Genomic DNA, 19,013 nt, shown 5'->3' on the forward strand with positions numbered 1-19,013 from the left:
CCAGTCATTCCCTGGCACAACTTGAGGCCATTTCCTCTTGTTCTATCACTTGTTACCTGGATAAAAGAGACTGACCCACACCTCACTACAACCTCCTTTCAGGTAGTTGCAGAGACCAATAAGGTCTCCCCTCAGCCTCCTTTTCTCCAGGCTAAACAGCTTCAGCTCCCTCAGCCGCTCCCCATCTGACTTGTGCTCCAGACCCTTCATCAACTTTGTTGTCCCTCTCTTAACTGACTCCACCACCTCAAAGTCTTTCTTGCTGTAGGGTGCCCAAAACTGACCCCAGGATTTGAGCTGCAGCCTCACCAGTGGCCAGGACAGGGGAACAATCTCTTCTCTAGTCCTGCTGGTCACACTAGTGCTGATACCAGCCAGGATACCATTGGCCTTTTTTGGCCACCTGAGCACACTGCTGGCTCAGGTTCAGCCGCTGTTGACCAACAGCTCCAGGTCCTTTTCCACCAGGCAGCTTTCCAGCTGCTCCTCTCCGAGCCTGTAGCGTTACCTGCTGGTGTTATGACTTTAGTGCAGGACCTGGCACTTGGCTTTGTTGAACCTCAGGCAACTGGGCTCAGCCCATCATTTCATCCAGTCCATATCCCTCTGTAGAGCCTTCCCAGCCTCCAGCAGATCAACACTCCCACCCAACTTGGTGTCATCTGCAAACTTACTAAGGGTGCACTTGATCCCATTGTCCAGATCATTGATAAAGAGATTAAACAGAACTGGCCCCAATACTGAGCCCTGAGGAACACCACTCATGACCAGCCACCAACTGGATCTGACTCTGTTCACAACTCTTTGGGCCCAGCCCTCCAGCCAGTTCTTTACCCAGCAAGGAGTATGCCTGTCCAAGTCATGAGCAGCCAGTATTTTTACTTTTTTGTTCTATTTTATTTTATTTTGTTTTATTTATGAATAAATATGGTATTTAAAATGTATATATGCCTCTGTACATGTGTATAAGAGTATACACATTATATATAGATATATACGTATGTATAAAACCAGAGAAATTAAATATACATAGCCATTATAACGTACATATAAAATGGATAATGCCTTCTTTAATAAGATCTAATGGAATGAAGAAGTAGATTTTAAATGAGAGTAGAAAGAAAAGTATAAGGATGGGTCGACATCCCCCATTTTACCTGGTCCAGAACCCGCCCACAGATGTCTGGGGAGGAACTTCAATCAGGTGGGGAGGACACAGACAAGCTGGATCATGCCCAAGGGCTATGTCCTCCCCCAGGAGGCCACTGAGGGGCCCTCAGCACAGATCCTTTCACATACAAGGAAAAGCCCAGTCCTGTGGGCTGGACTGGACGGCCCCCACATCCCAGCCCAGACCAGGAGGACATGCCGTGCGGGATTACTGGGTCAGACTCTGAGCTCTTCTGGGTGCTGCAAAACACAGGCAAACTGTCTGTGAACATGGAAACCCAGGACAAAATGCCAGCTTCAGAAGAACATGTGCATGGGGACAATATGGAAAAGACCCGAAGAGGATCTCAAAATAGACAACGTGAAGCAGAAGATGTTGCCAATGAACCCATGAACCACAAATCGGATGTTGAGGTGCCAAACAGAGGCACCTCCCTGGTTGTGGGGGTCACCCAGCTGCCTGTAAGGCCACTGTGGGGTGCAGGCTGGTGATAAATAGGTTTCCTTGTCCTTAGGTTCATAACCTGATTGAATGTTCCAGACTGCTCTGAGTGAGGGGAGAAGTGATGGGACTTGCCCAGGTCCACCTGAGCCACACCAGCCAAACCCAGTGTGCTGTGTGTGTCATGTCTGGGGTGGGGAAGGGGGTGGTGGTGGATGTCAATGTCTTGAACACTGTAGGACCTGAGCAGAGTGCACATGGTATGGAATAACGGGTGGAGATTGTACTGCCTGGGATGGAGCTAATTTTCTTGTTCACAGCCCCTGCTGATGGTGCCCAGAACAGCTTTGACAACACTCATGTTGTAGCGGTTGCTAGGCAGCACTGGCACAGCCTCAAGGCCTTCGCTGTTTCTCCCTCTGCCCTAACAGTGTGGAGGCTGCAGGTGGCAAGAGGCTGGAGGGGACGAAGCAAGGAGAGCTGACCCCAACTGACCAGAGGGATATTCCACACCATATGACCTCATGGTCAGCAATAGAACTGAGGAGGCAGGTGTGTTCTTCAGAACATCCTTTGCTCAGAGACAGGTTGAGCATATATATCTCCTGCTCTGAGTGATTACTTCTCCACTTATTAAATTGTCTTTATCTTGACCCATGAGATATTCTTTCTTGCTTTTGCCCTTCCAGTTCCCTCCCCCATCCCGCTGCTGGGGATTGAGCAAGTGATTGGGTGGGCGCTGCCAGATGGGGTCACCCCCAACATGTGCACAGAGCAAATAGGTTGTGCGGGTGAGGTCCCTGGTGTCTCAGTAGATCACAGGCCAGGAGCTGACTCAGCGATTGTGTAAGTGGTTGCAGGTCACTGACACCCAAGCAGCTGACAGGCCCAGCGCAGGCACACAGTTTGTGTCACAGCTTGTGAGGTCACTTGTGCCTTTGTGTCTCGCAGGCGAGCAGACAGCAAGTGGGTGGATGTGACGTGGTCAGGTCACTGGTGCCTGAGGAGCTGAAGGCAAGAGGGAGAAACGTGGCTTGGGATGTACTTGTGATGTCAGTCCTGGCTGAATGGCTGATGGGCCAGGACCAGGTGCACGTCCTTACAGGTGCTGGGGAGGTCACCAGGTGTCTGAGTCAGTCAGCCCTGAGTAGCTCACAGGCCTGGAGTAGGCCCATGGCATGTGTAGGTGCTTGTAATGTCACTGCTGCCTGAGCAGTGATAGGGAAGGAGCAGGCCCACAGTTTGTGTAGGTGGTTCTGCGGTCAATGGTGTCTGAATAGCCAACAGGCCAGGAGCAGTCCCATAGTTCGTGTATGTGGTTTTGCACTCAATGGTGTCTGAAGAGCCAATAGGCCAGGAGCAGGCCCATAGTTTGTGTAGGTGGTTTTGCGGTCATTGGTGTCTGAAGAGCCAACAGGCCAGGAGCAGGCCCATAGTTCATGTAGGTGGTTTTGTGGTCATTGGTGTCTGAATAGCCAACAGGCCAGGAGCAGGCCCATATCAGACATAGATGTTATGACATCACCAGTGGCTGAGTAGTAGATGGGCCAGGAACAGACACATGGCTCGTGTGGGTGCTCCTGATGTCACAAAAACATATTTATACCCCACCCAAATTCAGCTTTTTGGAGCCATTGTCAGCAGAAGTCCATAGAGGGCACACACACGTGTGACAGTGTAACCAATGAGCACACAGCGGTGGCGGTAGAGGTGTGAGGTCACTGTCAGTGTAACCAATGAGCACACAGCGGTGGCAGTAGAGGTGTGAGGTCACTGTCAGTATAACCAATGAGCACACAGCGGTGGCAGTAGAGGTGTGAGGTCACTGTCAGTATAACCAATGAGCACACAGCGGTGGCAGTAGAGGTGTGAGGTCACTGTCAGTATAACCAATGAGCACACAGCGGTGGCAGTAGAGGTGTGAGGTCACTGTCAGTATAACCAATGAGCACACAACGGTGGCAGTAGAGGTGTGAGGTCACTGTCAGTATAACCAATGAGCACACAGCGGTGGCAGTAGGAGCTGTGAGGTCACTGTCAGTATAACCAATGAGCACACAGCAGTGGCAGTAGAGGTGTGAGGTCACTGTCAGTATAACCAATGAGCACACAGCAGTGGCAGTAGAGGTGTGAGGTCACTGTCAGTATAACCAATGAGCACACAGCGGTGGCAGTAGAGGTGTGAGGTCACTGTCAGTATAACCCATGCACACCCAGCACTGGCAGTAGGAGGGTGCAGTGCTCACGTCACCGGTGACACCCCATGGCCATGGAGCTCGGTGCAGACCGTCCATGTGCTGTCACAGGGTCCCCACGAGGTACCGGAGCTGCCCGGCCCCGTGTCTGCGAGGCCGAAGGAGCAGCCCCTGCAGCCCTGGCTGCAGCCGTCGGGGTGGGGGTGGCTCGGGGGCACCGCAGGGATGTGCCCGGGCACGGCGCCCGGAGGAAACCACAGACTTCCTGCCCGGGCGCCGCGGGGGGAGCGCGGGGGCTGTGGTTTGTGCACCTGCAGGCTGCAGCTCTGATCCACCCGTGGGGAATAACGGCCCCTCGGTGACACACTGACAGGCAGGGACGCGTCTGAGCCCCTGGGCTGCACGTCTGCTGCCAGGACAGGGACGTGTCCCAGCTCCAGCGCCTGCGAGGGACCTTCCGTGGGCTCTCCAGGGAGCGGTGGGTGAGCCAGCGCTCCTGGGATGGGGCTCTGCCCTGGGCTAAGGCCCTTTCCCAGCTGCTGCTCCCAGCACTGTGGGGTCTGTCACAGGGGCCGTTTCCTTCCCTTCCTGACACAGCCCCGGTGCAGTCGCAGCCCCATGGGTCTTATAGCACAGGAGTGTTTGGACGCTCCCTACCTCGAGCTCTTGGATAGTCTGTCACAGGACATGCTCGGTGCTCCTGGTCCCCACCACAGGGCTCAAGGAGTAAAAAATTGTTTGCCCCACTACAACCAGCCCTGTCCTGTGACGTTCCACCAGCACAGTGATGTGACACCTGCAGCGGAGCCGTCCCTCATATATGGTCATGAATGGCACTGGAGAAGTTCATTGGAGGACTGGGCTGTGTCGGAGGGGAGATAGCTCCCGATAATGTCTAAAAAGGTGCTGCTGCTTCGATTGGCTCCTCCTGTAGCTGGGGGACATCTGCAGAGATATATTGCCCTCCCGTCATCATTGTTCCCACGAGTCCCTGGAGCTGTGGCAGGGAGTGCGGCACAGAGGGATGCGCCATCAGGGCAGGAGGCTCAGGATGGGCACAGAGGGACTCCTGTCCCCTCAGACGCTGTGGCTGCTCCTCTGGGTACAGCTGTGCAGGGGTAAGTGCTGACTCCCTTGTCCCACCGCCCAGGGCCAGCGGGTACCAGTGTGGTCATGGGGATCTGTCTGGGAATGGGGTTTCTTTGCAGGTGCTGCTGAGACAAGGGGCAGAAGGTGCTCAGATCCATGGAGCCTGTGCCCTTCCCTGTGCCTGTCTTGGTGGGAGAATCTCCTTTTCCATGGCTCCAGTGTTCAGGGCAGCCTGTGCCTGGCTGGATTCACAGACACCCTGTCCTGGGGTACCATTTTGGGCCCCCTTATTCCCAGCACTCTGCCTCTGGAGCCAGTGGTGGCCTCACTGGTGATGGCAGCACCCAGAGATCCCCAGGCCACTGCCAACCTCTGGGGTGCCCCAGAGGGTTTGTGTGCTGCTCAGCACCCCTTGTTCCAGGGTAGCCCTGACCCCACGGGGGCAGTTTGTGCCCTGCAGAGAGAAGAGGATGGGGACATCTGCAGTAGGGAGACGTCCTTCCTGGGGGGCCTGGCCCAGTGCAGGGGCTGGGCTGACACCAGGAGAGGAGGGGATGTGTGGTCCTGTGGATGGTCTCAGTGGGAACAGGGAAAGCCCTGGGGCTGGGCCGGGTTTGGATGGTGCTGGGGCAGGTGGTTTGCAGGGGAAGCTGCAGCCCTGGGTACACGGGACTCTTCAAGGGGTGCTGGTCTGGGGGCAGCGGGTGCCCAGTGCAGGGTTGGGCAGTGTGTGGGTGGGTATGGGTGGGGGTCAGGTGGCCTTTGGGGTGGGAAGAGGTGCCTTGTGTGGTGGGATGGATAATGAACCAGCAGTGCTGAACGTGGGCACGCCCAGGCTTGCGCAGCTGTGGGGACAGAAGGGACCCTCGCGCTGCTCTGGGGACAGCCTGGAGGGGAGGGGGCTCCCACCCTGGTACCTCTGATTCAGTGCAGGCAGGAGGTTCCCCCAGACCTGCAGCACTGGGGCTCGGCGCTCTCCTGACTCATCCCGTGTTGGTGTTTGAAGGTGCTGCGGAGGTGAGGCTGGCGGATGGCGGCAGGCGCTGTGCTGGGAGAGTGGAGGTGAAACACCAGGGACAGTGGGGGACTGTGTGTGATGACTACTGGAGCATGAACGATGCAGCAGTGGTTTGTAAGCAGCTGGGCTGTGGGTCTGCTGTTGGAGCTCACTGGTACGGACACTTTGGGGCAGGATCTGGCCCCATTTGGATGGATAATGTCGGCTGTAACGGCACTGAATCTGCCCTGGCTGATTGCAAACACACAGGATGGGGTGAACATAACTGTGATCATGCTGAGGATGCTGGAGTGATGTGTTCAGGTAAGGGGTCAGCCTAATACCTAACTTTGGGGCTGCGATGCAGGAAGGGACCTGGCTGTGCCATAAGGAGCAACAAACATGCTGGAACTGGGCCGAGTGTGGCCAATCATGCTGTTGAACGGGGACTGTCATTGCTGGTGTAACTGGTCGCTGGAGAAAGCTGTAACAGCCCTGTGGGGACAGGATCCCCTGTAGACAGCACTGACCAGCTGCCCAACCCCTCCTGCCTGCCCACAGCTCCCCACACTGACCCATGAAACAGGGTCTTTGCCAGCACTTAATGACTCTCGTCCGTGCTGCTGTCACCCTCTGAGGCAGCGTGAGGCCAGGGGGACATGCGGGTCTCCTGTCCCCTGCCTGGCCATTGGCCTGGGACCTGTGCACCCCTGGGCAGAGCACGGTGTCCCTGGATGAGAACATCCCCCTTGAGCAGGGAGCGGAGGGCTCTGGACAGGCACCAGCCATGATAGCAGTTGCTCCATATGTGTGCTCTGGGATATCTCCCACCTAAAAGGAAGATTCCAACACCCCAGGAACACCCTGGGATCAGAGTGCTCTTCTGGTTGCACGCAGGTGATGATGGTCCTGCCTGGCCCAAGCTCTGCAGGGGCTGAGCAGCTGCAGCTTCATCATCACCCGGGCCAGTTCTCCTGGACCCCAACTGCTCACACGGCTGCGGTGCTGGGGAGACCGTGCCAGGCAGCACAGAGGACCTTGTGTGGGATCCCTTTGTGTGAGCAGCACCTGCGGCTGTGAGTGTGTGGCAGACACACACCTCGGGTGCTCTGGTGGTGTAGACAAGGGGAGGAGGAGTCTTGCATGTGTTTCTGGCACCAGCCCTTCCCCAACAGCTTCCTCTGGCATGTGCAATAGGCAGTTTGGCCACGGCTTGCCCGGAGGCGATATGGGACATGGGCATTTAACTGCCAGAGGGCTCTGGGAACTCCCAGGTGTTTTGGTGGTTTTTTTTCCAGGATTTGTCCGTCTGGTGGAAGGGAAGAGCCGCTGCTCAGGACGTGTGGAGATCCATGATGGGGACCAGTGGAAAACTGTTTGTGATTCCCACTTTGGCCCCAAAGCTGCTGAGGTGCTCTGCAGGGAGCTGCAGTGCGGTCTGGCCTTGCCTGTGTCTGGAGGAGGTCACTTTGGAGAAGGGGTTGGTCCCATGTGGGATGGAGAGCTGCAGTGTGTGGGGAATGAGTCCCTCCTGTCCTCCTGCCCCACGGGGTCCTCCCAGGACCAGGCCTGCACCCAGATGAACAGTGCTGCTGTCAGCTGCACACGTAAGGACTCGGGGTGGGGTGTTGAAGACCGGGGTGAGCTCCAGCCTGAGGAGGGGACAGTTGGTGCTTGTGGAGACAAGGGAACTGGGGCATCTGTTCCCACAGGCTGGCAGAGATGTGACATTCCTGGGGATCACAGAGAAGGGCAGGGCTGGGCTAATGCCCAAGGACAAAGAGGGGCCATGGGCTGGGAGGGCTCCCTGGGATCAACATGTTGCTCCACAGCGGATACACAAGGGCCTGAGATGATGATGTGGGAGGTGCCCAGGGCGGACTGTGGTCCATTGGAGCTGGGGGCCCTGGGAGAAGCAGCAGCCTGTGCTTGGGGATCCTTGGGGACAGGTCTCTTGTCAGGGTGCTGGTTGGGGAGGAGTGGGTGCTCTTGGTGGGTGTGAGCCAGGGGCAGGTTGAAGGGTCTATCAGGGTAGAAGGAAGTGCTGAAAGCTCTGGGGTCACAAATGACCCAGCAGAGCTCTTCACTCCAGCCTTGCACAACCCATGGGGCTACAAGGGACGTCTGCACCATATTGGGGACAGTCTGGAGGGGAGGGGACTCCCACCCTGACACCCACAGTGCTGGGGCTTGACGCTGATCTGACTGGTCCTGTGTCAGTGTTTCAAGGTGCTGCGGAGGTGAGGCTGGCGGATGGCGGCAGGCGCTGTGCTGGGAGAGTGGAGGTGAAACCCCATGAACAGTGGGGGACTGTGTGTGGTCACTACTGGAGCATGAATGATGCAGCAGTGGTTTGTAAGCAGCTGGGCTGTGGGTCTGCTGTTGGAGCTCCTCAGTACGGACACTTTGGGGCAGGATCTGGCCCCATTTGGATGGATGATGTCGGCTGTAATGGAACCGAATCTGCCCTGTCTGACTGCAAACATGCAGGATGGGGTGAACATGACTGTGATCACCGTCTTGATGCTGGAGTGACGTGTTCAGGTAAGAAGTCAACCTGTTCCCACCTTTGGGGCTGGGATGGGGGAAGGGACCTGGCTGTGCCCTCAGGGAACAAAAAGCATGAGCCAGAGAACGTGCCAGTGATGCTGGTCCAACTGCTGAGCTGGGACTGTCATTGTTCATGTTCCCAGTCCCTGGGAAAGCCCAGAAGGAACCTACCCCAGAGTGAACTAACCCTGCAACAGTGTCTCTGCCCGACCTCAGCTGGTGTCTTGGGCTGCACATGAATCCTCCATCCTGCCCTGGGGTGTCTGCTGGTGTCTGTCGGTTCCCACTCATTCTGCCAGATCCCAGCCAACAAGGCTGAGGATCCCTGAGCTGGAAACACCAAGAGGGAACATGCCGGCACCCCACACCTTGGAGGAAGAGCATGAGATGGCTGGTCACGCTGGGATGTTCTTCCTCAGGGACATGCGAATCTTGATGAGGGCACTTTTCAGGAATTTTCTTGATGGAGAGCACGAGCGCTGGGCCCTGGGCAGAGGAGCAGGCGGCACACGGCCCCTCGCGACCCAACCCCAGGGCTTGGCTGTGTGGTCCCGATCTGTGAGGCTTAAGGAGCTCGGCAACTGCTTGACTCTGGCTGCTTCTTCTGCATCACTGCATGCACGGGCTGGTCCTGAGACATCGCACAGGACTGTAACAGCCCTGTGGGGACAGGGTCCCATGCAGGCAGCACTGACCAGCTGCCCAACCCCTCCTGCCTGCCCACAGCTCCCCACACTGACCCATGAAAGAGGGTCTTTGCCAGCACTTACTGACTCTCGTCTCTTCTGCTGTCACCCTCTGAGGCAGCGTGAGGCCAGGGGGACATGCGGGTCTCCTGCCCCCTGCCTGGCCATTGACCTGGGACCTGCGCACCCCTGGGCAGAGCACGGTGTCCCTGGATGAGAACATCCCCCTCGAGCAGGCAGGGGAGGGCTCTGGAGAGCGCCAGCCATGATAACAGCTGCTCCATTTCTGTGCTCTGGGACATCTCCCACCTAAAAGGAACCTCCCAACACCCCAGGAACACTCCTGGGATCAGAGTGAGCTTCTGGTTGCACCCAGGTGATGATGGTCCTGCCTGGCCCAAGCTCTGCAGGGGCTGAGCAGCTGCGGCGTCATCATCATCATCTGGGCCAGTTCTCCTGGACCCCAACTGCTCACACGGCTGCGGTGCTGGGGGGACCGTGCCGGGCAGCACAGAGGAGCTTGTGTGGGATCCCTTTGTGTGAGCAGCACCTGTGGCTGTGAGTGTGTGGCAGACACACACCTCGGGTGCTCTGGTGGTGTAGACAAGGGGAGGAGGAGTCTTGGATGTGTTTCTGGCACCAGCCCTTCCCCAACAGCTTCCTCTGGGATGTGCAATGGGCACTTTGGTAATGGCTTGCTTGGAGGTGATGTGGGACGTGGGCATGTAACTGACAGAGGGCTCTGGGAACTCCCATGTTGTTTGGTGTTTTTTTCCAGGATTTTTCCGTCTGATGGGAAGGAAGAGCCGCTGCTCAGGACGTGTGGAGATCCGTGATGGGGACCAGTGGAAAACTGTTTGTGATTCCCACTTTGGCCCCAAAGCTGCTGAGGTGGTCTGCAGGGAGCTGCAGTGCGGCGTGGCCCTGCCTGTGTCTGGAGGAGGTCACTTTGGAGAAGGGGTTGGTCCCATGTGGGATGGAGAGCTGCAGTGTGTGGGGAATGAGTCCCTCCTGTCCTCCTGCCCCACGGGGTCCTCCCGGGACCAGGCCTGCACCCAGATGAACAGCGCTGCTGTCAGCTGCACACGTAAGGACTCGGGGTGGGGTGTTGAACACCGGGGAGAGCTTCTGCCTGAGGATGGGACAGTTTGTGATTGTGGAGACAAGGGAACTAGGGCATCTGTTCCCACAGGCTGGCAGAGATGTGACGTTCCTGGGATCATAGAGAAGGGCAGGGCTGGGCTGACGCCCAAGGACAAAGAGGGGCCATGGGCTGGGAGGGCTCCCTGGGATCAACATGTTGCTCTACAGGGGATACACAAAGGCCTGAGATGATGATGTGGGAGGTGCCCAGGGCGGACTGTGGTCCAGGGGAGCTGGGGACCCTGGGAGAAACAGCAGAGTGTGCTTGGGAATCCCTAGGGACAGGTCTCTTCCTAGGGTGCTGGCCTGGGAGGAGTGGGTGCTCTAGGTGGGTCTGAGCCAGGGGCAGCTTGAAGGGTCTGTAATGGTAGAAGGACGTGCTGAAAGCTCTGGGGTCACAAATGTCCCCGGAGGGCTGGAGCTGGTCACCCCGGCCTTGCACAGCCCGTGGGGATGCAAAGGACCTCTGAACCATATTGGGGACAGTCTGGACAGGAGGGGGATCCCATCCTGACACCCACAGTGCTGGGGTGTGATGCTGATCTGACTGGTCCTGTGTCAGTGTTTCAAGGTGCTGCGGAGGTGAGGCTGGCGGATGGCGGCAGGCGCTGTGCTGGGAGAGTGGAGGTGAAACAGCATGAACAGTGGGGGACTGTGTGTGGTCACTACTGGGACATGAACGATGCAGCAGTGGTTTGTAAGCAGCTGGGCTGTGGGTCTGCTGTTGGAGCTCCTCAGTACGGACACTTTGGGGCAGGGTCTGGCCCCATTTGGATGGATGACGTCGGCTGTAATGGCACCGAATCTGCCCTGTCTGACTGCAAACATGCAGGATGGGGTGAACATAACTGTGGTCACCATCTCGATGCTGGAGTGACGTGTTCAGGTAAGGGGTCAGCCTAATACCTAACTTTGGGGCTGGGATGCAAGAAGTGACATGTCGGTGCTCTCAGCAAAAAACAAACACGGTAGATCTGGGCCTAGTGTGGCCAGTCATGCTGCTGAGCTGGGACTGTCATTGCTGGTGTAACTGGTCCCTGGGGAAAGCTGTGACATACCTGTGGGGACAGGACCCCATGCAGGCAGCGCTGACCAGCTGCCCAACCCCTCCTGCCTGCCCACAGCTCCCCACACTGACCCATGAAACAGGGTCTTTGCCAGCACTTAATGACTCTCATCCGTGCTGCTGTCACCCTCTGAGGCAGCGTGAGGCCAGGGGGACATGCGGGTCTCCTGTGCCCTGCGTGGCCATTGGCCTGGGACCTGTGCACCCCTGGGCTGAGCACGGTGTCCCTGGATGAGAACATCCCCCTCGAGCAGGCAGCGGAGGGCTCTGGAGAGCGCCAGCCATGATAACAGTTGCTCCATATCTGTGCTCTGGGATATCTCCCACCTAAAAGGAACCTTCCAACACTCAGAAACACCCCTGGGAGCAGAGTGCGTTTCTGGTTGCACCCAGGTGATGATGGTCCTGCCTGGCCCAAGCTCTGCAGGGGCTGAGCAGCTGCATCTTTGTCATCATCTGGGCCAGTTCTCCTGGACCCCAACTGCTCATATGGCTGCGGTGCTGGGGGGACCGTGCCAGGCAGCACAGAGGAGCTTGTGTGGGAGCCCTTTGTGTGAGCAGCACCTGTGGCTGTGAGTGTGTGGCAGACACACACCTCGGGTGCTCTGGTGGTGTAGACAAGGGGAGGAGGAGTCTTGGATCAGTTTCTGGCACCAGCCCTTCCCCAACAGCTTCCTCTGGCATGTGCAATAGGCAGTTTGGCCACGGCTTGCCCGGAGGCGATATGGGACATGGGCATTTAACTGCCAGAGGGCTCTGGGAACTCCCAGGTGTTTTGGTGTTTTTTTTTCCAGGATTTTTCCATCTGGTGGAAGGGAAGAGCCGCTGCTCAGGACGTGTGGAGATCCATGATGGGGACCAGTGGAAAATTGTTTGTGATTCCCACTTTGGCCCCAAAGCTGCTGAGGTGGTCTGCAGGGAGCTGCAGTGCGGCGTGGCCCTGCCTGTGTCTGGAGGAGGTCACTTTGGAGAAGGGATTGGTCCCATGTGGGATGGAGAGCTGCAGTGTGTGGGGAATGAGTCCCTCCTGTCCTCCTGCCCCACGGGGTCCTCCCGGGACCAGGCCTGCACCCAGATGAACAGCGCTGCTGTCAGCTGCACACGTAAGGACTCAGGGTGGGGTGTTGAACACTGGGGCTGTGCCAGGGGTCTGGGAACAGAGGAAGGACCAGGCTGGGTGGGTGTAGGACAGGAGGGATCATTGCACCGTCTCCAGCACAAAAACCATGCACAAGGAGAAGAAAGGCATCTGTCCCTTTGGACTCTCCGCTGACTACCGAGGCTACAAAAGCACCAACCCACCCTCTCTCCTCCTCTGTCCCCAGAGTACACAGCGTTCAGGCTGGTGAACGGCAGCACAGCCTGTGCAGGGAGGGTGGAGGTCCAGGTGCTGGGGACCTGGGGGACCCTCTGTGCCTCCCGCTGGGATCTCTCTGATGCCCACGTTCTGTGTCGTCAACTCCACTGTGGGTTTGCTGAGTCCATTCCTGGAGGAGAGTATTTTGGGAGAGAAACTGGCCCTGTCTGGAGAGACTCATTCCACTGTGACGGGACTGAAGCCCACCTGGGACAGTGCCCAGTGACCACCCTGGGGGCCTCCCCATGCTCCCACGGGAACAACGCTGCTGTCATTTGCTCAGGTGAGTGCTGGGAAAATGGTGCATTAGCTCCATTTCCCTTTGTGGGAGACATGGCCACCCAAAGCTGGGTCCCATGGCAGCACCAGGCTGAATTTCTCCCTGGAGGATCCCTGGGGGGCTTTCCCTGCTCAGACTGACCGCTCTGCTCTGGGAGAGCTGAGGTCTGAACAGAGGCAGACACCTGTCCCCAGGGCAGCGCCTCGGGCCCCAGCACCACTGCCAGGCCTGTGCTCCATAGGATGAGCCCAGGACAGGTCAGTGGGGCTCTGCTCCATCCCTGTGGCTGCAGACAGCCATATCCCATCCCCACAGAGAGCCCTGCAGAGCCCCATCCCACCACCCAGCAGCAGCAGACCTGGCTGTGAGCTGCAGACAGGGCCTGGGCTTTGCCCTGGTTTCTCATCAGCACAGGGCTCAATCTTGTCCTGTCTGGTCGGACAATCCCCCCTTGCCCTCCTCCCTGGAGGCTGCCGTGCTGCCCGGTGCCGCTGATGGCTGTGGCTCCTCTGCTGTCCCCAGGCCCAGCCGACTCTGCGTCCCTGCGGCTGGTGGGCGGAGGGAGCCGGTGCGACGGGCGAGTGGAGATCTTCCAGCGCGGGACGTGGGGCAGAGTCCTGGACGACCAGTGGGACGTGCAGGAGGCCAGCGTGGTGTGCCGGCAGCTGCGGTGTGGAGAGGCAGAAAAAGCCTACAACCCCCCAAAGCCTGAGCGAGGGACGGGCCCCGTGGGGCTGCGAGGGGTCCGGTGCGCAGGGCACGAGGCCAGCCTGACCCTCTGCAACACCTCCCTGCCCGGGAGTGTGCTGTTGGGAGGGGTTGTGGAGGACGTGGGAGTCATTTGCTGGGGTGAGCGGTGCTGCACGAGCCCCCAGATGATGGGGTGGGGGGCAGCCACCCCCTGACAGCACCTGGGGTTTCTCCCCACTGCAGGGAGCCGGCGGGTCCGGCTGGTGAACGGGTCCGGGCGCTGCGCAGGGAGAGTGGAGATCTACTACCAGGACAGCTGGGGGACCGTCTGTGACGATGGCTGGGACCTGTCTGATGCTGCCGTCGTTTGCCACCAGCTGGGCTGCGGAGGGGCGGTGGAGGCGGCCGGCTCCGCTCAGTTCGGGGAAGGCTCCGGGCAGATCTGGCTGGACGGTGTGAACTGCTCTGGGTCCGAAGCTGCTCTCTGGGACTGCGCTGCCGGGCCCTGGGGGCAGCACGACTGCGGGCACAAAGAGGACGCGGGCGTCATCTGCTCAGGTCTGTGCTGGGAGATGTGCTGGGATCCTGGCTCTTGGAGAGGCTGGGATGCAGGGAAAGCCGGGCATGTCCAAGGCTGTCCCTGGCTGAGCCCCTGCCTGAGCCCGGCCTATGGACACCCATGCACGGGTGCCCTCAGTCCCACTGGGGTCCCTGGGGAGCTCAGCTGTCCCCCAGGGTGAGTGGGGAGAGCAGGGCTGTGTGTCCATCAGGGACTTCTCTCTGCCCTGGCTGCAAGGGGGACTTGCTGGCCCTGCCCTGCCTGGCTGGCGGCCTGGGGAGCGCAGAGGTGTCCTGGCTCCCACAGCCCCAGACCAGCCTGTTCCTCTTGCTGCCTTTCCTCCCAGAGTTCATGGCCCTGAGGCTGGAGAACAGTGACGGCTGCTCCGGGCGCCTGCAGGTTTTCTACAACGGGACGTGGGGGAGTGTTTGCTCCAACTCGATGACTCCTGACACGGTGTCACTGGCATGCAAGGAGCTGGGCTGTGGGGACGGAGGATCCCTGGAAACAGGCCTGCCCTATGGCAGGGTGTCTGGCCCTGCCTGGCTGGATTACGTGCAGTGTGGGGAGAAAAACATCTCTTTTTGGCAGTGTCCCTCTGCTCCCTGGGACCCACAGTCATGCGATGACCTGCGAGATGAGACCTACATCACCTGCAATGGTAATTCTGAGCGACTCGGGTCCGGTGTCACCCCAGCTTCTGCTCCCCTCTGGGCACAGCCAAATGCAGAGAAAGAGCTTGGAGGAGTTTTCATTTCCATGTCAGACTCTTCTGCTGCTGGTGGCACAAACGTGACCACAGCTCTCAGAGCCCCACACGTCCAGCAGCACTTGCCACCCAGCAGTGCCTGGGGGAGGCAGTGACATCTCCAAGTGAGGTCTCAGCAGAGACCAGATGGGGTTCAGAGGAGCCTCCCCTCCATGGACACCCCCTGCTGCTCTGTGACCAAGATGGCACACACAGGCACGAGCAGAGCTCAGCCCCGCTCTCTTCTGCACAATCCCCGAGCCAGCCCCTTCACCACAGTGTTTCCTTCTTCAGGGAGACGCCCAGAAATGCCCCCAGAGCCTTTGGCCCCGTGCCCCAACTCCACCAGCTGCACAGGTAGGGAGCTGCTCCTCTGTGTGCTCCTCTTGCCTGGCAGGGCTCTGCTGTCTGAGTGCCATGGCAGCTCTTTGCCTTCTCCAGACAGGGAGAAGATCCGTGCCGTGGGAGGCGAGGACGGGTGCTCGGGCAGAGTGGAGCTCTGGCATCACGGCTCCTGGGGGACAGTGTGCGATGACTCCTGGGACATGCAGGATGCCCAGGTGGCGTGCAGGCAGCTGGGCTGTGGCCCCGCGGTGTCTGCCCTGCGTGAGGCTGCTTTTGGGGTGGGGCAAGGCCCCATCTGGCTGGAGCGGGTGGAGTGCCGGGGGACGGAGTCGTCTCTGCAGGACTGCTGGGCCCGGCCTGGGGACGGACGTGCTTGCTGGCATAAGGAAGATGCTGCCGTGCGCTGCTCGGGTGAGCTGGGGCTGGGACCCCTTGCTCGGGTATTGGCAGGGAGCTGGGGAAGGCCTTTCACCCGCTTGGTCCTGGCACAGCCCCTGAGCTCCCGAGAGCAGGAATGTTCCTGTGGGGTGCAGCAGGCTGGTGCCAAGCAGGGAGCAGCCTCGGTGGAACTGGATGTCCTTGGGCCACTGCCTGTGGGGCCCTGCAGCTCCAGGGCCATCCCCTGGGCTGCCTGTGCCACCCTGCCTGCCACCCAGAGCAGAGGCCACGGGCCCTGTCCTGGGTCCCTTTCTAGCACTACAGGAGGGGCATTTTGGGCAGGATGTGTCAGGGACACCTACAGACAGACACGGGTGTGTTGGAGGGGAGCACTCCCACCCTCTCAGCCCGGATCTCCTTTTCCTCCTCTGCAGCTGCACCCAGGACAGCAGTATCCCCACCCCAAGCAGGTAACTTGTCCTCCCCCCAGGGCAGGGTATCCTAGGGCCAGACTCTGACCCACAGTTGGGTGGAAGGGGCTCCTTGTTGGAGTGTGAAACTCCCAGGAGGAGGCACTGGGGTGTTTGTGTGGGGGTTGAGGAGGGCTGTAATGCACTCAGCAGGGTGGAAGCTTCTCCATCACTCTCCCCCTGGGCCCTCCACTCCCTGCTGCCTTGTGTGATGGGGGTCAGGACTGGTGCTGCCTCCACCTCTCCCAAGGCTGGTGCTGTTCTTCCATGTTCTTGCCCATGCAGATCCCACCCGGGGCCGTCCGGCTGTCAATGGGAGGATCTCAGTGCCCGTCATCATCTGCATCATCCTGGGGGCCCTTCTCTGCCTGCTCCTGGCCCTGCTGGCCGGGCAAGTGCTCAGAGCCAGGGCTGGGCGCAGAGGTGGGTCCTTCCACAGAGGTCCCAGTGATGCCTCCTGGAAGGGCTGTGGGTGCTGTGGGGGGTCAGTAAGGGGCACAAGCAGAGCTGAGGGGATGAGACTGTGTGCTGCCACCTGTTCCACGCACCTCATTGACTGTCTAGCCATAGGGCACCAGCAGCAAGGGGTGGAGAGAGCCCAGAGGTGGTGGGAGCAAGAGATGGGGCAAGGAGAGAAATGGCAGAGCAGGACCAGGGAACATGTTATCCTGGGGAAATGCTATCCTTTGGGAGATGTTATCCTGTGGGAGATGTTGTCCTGGGGAGATGTTATCCTGGAGGAGATGTTATCCTGGTGGAGATGGCCAAGGCTAGCAGTGCTCTGGGTAGTGCTGGAGGGTGCCCTGGGGCAAACAACAAGACAGGAGGAACACAGAGCAGCAGGGCCCATCTCCACGGTGTCAGGCCCCAGGCTGACCCTCTGCCCAGCCCTGCCTGCCCTTGGTAAGGCTGGGGCCCTACTATGGACTCATGGGGCAGACAGGGGTCAGCTCCAGGTGGAGAGGAAACATGTGAGCTGCTCTGGGGTCAGACAAGGGGGGATGACCCAGGGGCCAGAGGGGCTTGGGCGCTGTCTCCAAGGGTGTGATGCTGCCCCAGATCATCTCCACAGTGATGTGGCCCTCACTGGGGATGTGGCAGCTGTTCCTGGACGGCACAGTGGGGCTGTGCTGTTGGAACAGTCCTGGGCTGGGCCAAGGAACAGGTCTGGGGGAGCACAGTGGGGTCCCATCGCCTCTCTGCCTGTCCCTGTGCCAGCCCTGCCTCTGTCCCCAGGCTCCAGGACAGCCCAGGAGCTCTTCCCTGAGGCCGTGTATGAGGAGATCGGTTACAGCCCAGTGCAGGAGAAGCAGGCGAGGTTTGGTCGCTCAGGTGGGTGTGGGCACATCTGCAGGACCCTTTCCCCTGGCCCCACCCCAGGGCTGATCCTCTGAAGCCCCCAGCCCGTGGTCCCTGCAGTGCTGGGGCTCTGTGGTCTGTGGGGAGAGCACCCAGGTCCTGGGCCCGGGAGAGGAGCTGCCTCCCAACCAGCTTTGCTGATCGCAGCTGGACAGCCCCTCTCTTCCTGCCCCTGCACCCCACTTGACCAGTGAGGGATGAGCTGTCCTGGGGCAGCTCTGGGAGCACCTTTGAGACAGAGCTTGTCCCAGGGGAGCAGGGTGAATTCCCAGCCCTCCTCCCCATGCAGCCCCAGCTCTGTGGGTCCCCCTTCCCCAGCAGTGCTGGCCACGAACCAGGTCAGTGGGCTCGCTCCATAACACCCGCTGCGCATCTCTCCAGGCTCCTCTTCAGAGCAGTCCCTGACCCAGCTGCAGCCCTACCCTGGGTACCGTGAGGAGGAGGATGGTCTGGGATCAGCACCAGGTAATGAAGCAGGAAGGGGCTGATCTGCCTGCAGACAAGTGATGGACAGAGGTGTCACTGAGTGTCACTGTCAGATGGGGAGGACATGAGGGTCTCCTGTGCTGCTGCCAACACCAGTGCCTCCCATCCTCTGCTCTGCAGGATGTATCTTCTCACTGTCACCAGCTCCCCTCTCTTTTCAGATGTTCTTGTTCCGCATGGGGATGACCCAGCAGAGGGCTATGATGATGCCAGGGAGGTTTCTCACCCTGAGGAGGACGATGGCCCTGGACAGGGAGCTTGGGAAGTGCCCAGGGTGCCAGAGGAGGGAGCAGGACCCAGGGATGCACCCAGAGGTGAGAGGGAAGTTCAGCGCTGCTGGTTCCTGGGATGCCATCCCTGCTCACACCCTAGTTGCTGCTATACTGAGACATAAACCTCCTGGGAAGGGGAATCCTGCCCCACGAGTTTCCCATGGAGGGACTGAAGGGTGGGAGAAGGAGCTGAATGTGGTGAGGAGCAGGGAGGAAGGTGATGCACAGACCCCATGGAGTGAACTGCAATGTCCTGCATTGCTGCTTGCAGGGGGCAGCCTGTGCTCCCAGAGAAGTGCCGGGGTCCCTGGAGCTGAAGGAGACACCTCGTCCCTGTCCCCGGGGAGCATGGGCTATGATGATGCTGAAGAGATCTCTCTGGCACATCCTTGTGAGGACACAAAGGCTGTGACAGAGCTGGGTGCACAGCAATCCCTGAGCCCCCGGCCAGGAGAGCCCATCCCTGCTGTGCAGGTGGGTGCAGCCGGGAGGGAGGAGAGGTCTGTGCAGCTGGGAGAGCCGTGAGCACCGGGGAACTGTCTCCCTTTGCCCATGGGCAGCAAAAACGGCCCAGAGTTTCCTCCATTTTTTTCCTATTTTTACACTGTGCATCATATTTGTTCTCATTAAAAGTCTCAGTGGACTTTAGCCGGGATCTGGTTTGTGTCTGCCTAGGCATCAAGAAATCTTCCTGAGTTTGTTCAGGGGCAGCAGAGAACAAAGACATGGCG

At 59.1% G+C, this 19,013-nt stretch overlaps 1 pseudogene; it reads left to right on the forward strand.

Moving 5' to 3' along the window:
• The first annotated feature begins 1,365 nt into the window (after positions 1-1,365).
• On the forward strand, positions 1,366-18,807 carry LOC135999685 (scavenger receptor cysteine-rich type 1 protein M130-like; annotated as a pseudogene).
• Positions 18,808-19,013: the final 206 nt, after the last annotated feature.

The sequence above is a fragment of the Caloenas nicobarica genome, chromosome 29, assembly GCF_036013445.1.
Source record: "Caloenas nicobarica isolate bCalNic1 chromosome 29, bCalNic1.hap1, whole genome shotgun sequence".
In the NCBI taxonomy this organism is placed as follows: Eukaryota; Metazoa; Chordata; class Aves; order Columbiformes; family Columbidae; genus Caloenas; species Caloenas nicobarica.